We start from the raw sequence: 2,572 nt of genomic DNA on the forward strand, positions 1-2,572 counted from the left end.
TTTATCCAGGCCACAATCGTGACAATAATAATTGGCAGAGCTGCTGTGCTCAGAATGTTTGTGTCCTTTCAAAATTCATATGTTGAAACCTAATCTCTAATGTAATAGTATTAAGAGGTGGGGCTTTGGGAGGCTGTATCCTCATGACTGGGATTCGTATCTTTATAGTAGCACCTTGAGGGAGTCATTTTGCCCTTCTCTCATGTGAGGACGCACATTTGTCCCTGTGAGGACAGAGCAACACGGTGCTGTCCATAAAACAGAGCAAGCCTTCACCTTCTTCTGCGAACACACTGATCTTGGACTTCCCAGTGTCCAGAACTGTGAGAAATAAATGTCTACATCCCATGCCTGGATCTCCCAGGAAGTGGCCAGGGACACAGGCTGAGAGTGAGGGACTATATGCTGTGCTATAAAATTACCCAGTCTAGGGTATTTTTATAGCACAGCATGAATGGCCTAAGATAAGAGCCATTATAGTAATAAATTAGGGAGTAGGAACATCATGACATTCTCAACTGTGTGTGTGAGTGTGTGCATGCGTGAGGTGTGGAGGAGTCAGAGAGAGACAGAGAAACAGAGACAGAGAGAGAGATTAAGCTAATCTGAGACGTGACGTAGGAATTGTCCACCTAAGGTTGCCTGAAAACCTAAATGATGGGGCATCAGCTTTTTGAGAGGAAAGAGGAACACAAATGATGGTAAGTCAAATGCCAATAACTTATAGAGCAAAAATAGAACCTACTCATTTATGCAAAGACATAGAGACCCTGGTTGTATACTAAGGGGAGACAAGGTAACACAGAGTTGGAGGCAGAGGATTAGAAAATGTAGAATTTACCCAAGGAAGGAAGAAGAAAGTAAAAGGAGAAGAAATGAGTGGCTTCCTCTCAAATCCATGAAGTTGCTGAATGTGCAGACAAACCCTTTATCAGTGAGCGGAAGGGCAAGTGTCCAGCTATAGGGGATGTTCAGTCATGAGGGGGGATCCAGCCATGGGTAGGGATGTCTAGTCATTGGTGATTATGTTCAGTCAGGAAGGGGATGTCTAGCCATGACTGTGAATGTCCAGACATGGGAGGATGTAAGCCACAGGAGATGTCTAGCCATAGGTAGCATGTCCAGTCATGGAGGAATGTCCACACGTTGGCAGAATGTCCAGCCATGGAGGAGGCACTCCCAGCCATGGTGAGGATGTCCAGCTATGGGTGGATGTGCAGTAATGGGAGGAGGTCCAGCCACTGGGGCAATACTCAGCCATGATTAGGATGTCCGTTCATGAGTAAAAAAGTCTGTCAAGAGCTCAGCTGAGCTAAAGAGAGCTGAACTGAGAGGCATCAGAGGAGGTGACTAAGACAACAAGCCAAAATGAAAGTAAGGGTGAAGTTGTTAATTACCTGCTGCAATACAAGCAAGAGGCTAAACTAGAGCCAGTGCCCACTCTCCCATATTCCTTTTCCCTCATACCAGAAAAAGGATACCAGTACAGCATACCGGTTGAGGGTCAGGTGGATCAGCATAGATGCAGGGATGGGCAGTCTTACTGCCAAAGGAGCCCTGAATAAAAGGCGTCCGCAGTTTTATGAACCCAGAAGCTGGGAAAAAGGAGAGAATGAAGGGCTAGGGGTGGAAACATACTGAGTACGAAGTCAAAGCAGTGAAAAATATCTTTAAGCCCACCGCAACCCACCCACTTAAGGACATATTGGCAGAAGCACTTAGAGAAAACCTAGGCTGAAGGTCCGCAAGAATGAGGCCTCCAAATGAAGCTGCCTGGACTACAATGAGATGAGTACTATATGAGTAAGAGCATAGCAAGTCAGAGGGGCCTTATTCCTTAACTGTAACTCCTTTCAGAGATTGCAATGCTTTGGTTGCACACCAAGTCTGATGCAGGGAGGGCAGCCTTCTTCCATGAGGCCTGCCAAATAATACTTTTGTTGTTGCCTGTGTTAGGCCTGAAAAGTCATAGGAGCTGGACTCTTCAATGTCCATACATGAGTAGGGATGTCCAGCTATGAATGGGAATGTCCAGCCTTGAATGGGGATATCCAACCAATACATCAGGGTAACCAAACATGTGAATATGCCTAATTATGTGTAGAGATGTCTATTCAAGGACATAAACAACCATGCATGGGGATGATCCTCCCAGCAGAGGGAATGTCTAACCATGTATGAAGATTTATCCAATAATGTGAGAGAATGTCCATCCTTGAATAGAAATATCTAAACCTCATACCAAGGCTGGACACTTGGACTTTGACTCTGACATACATCATCTCAGCCTTGGCCTCTGTTTCTAATTTACAGAGTATATCAGTGGAATATGGTCATCATCAGCATGGATTGGAAGTCCTTGGAGTCTGAAGACTTGAGGAGTTTGTGAGATGCAAAAACACAGGCCAGATCTTTATCAAAAAAGGGAGCCAGTTTTCCTCACAGGGACTCTTCACACCAAGATTTCAATGTGGAACCCAGCCGGTTGGAAGTGATTTCATATTGTTCCTGGAAAAGGCTGTGGGTCTGGAAGATGTACTATCAACAGTGGGCCTGAATCATTCACCACAGC

Source organism: Rhinopithecus bieti, unplaced genomic scaffold, assembly GCF_001698545.2.
Source record: "Rhinopithecus bieti isolate Rb0 unplaced genomic scaffold, ASM169854v2 scaffold_43, whole genome shotgun sequence".
Taxonomy (NCBI): domain Eukaryota; kingdom Metazoa; phylum Chordata; class Mammalia; order Primates; family Cercopithecidae; genus Rhinopithecus; species Rhinopithecus bieti.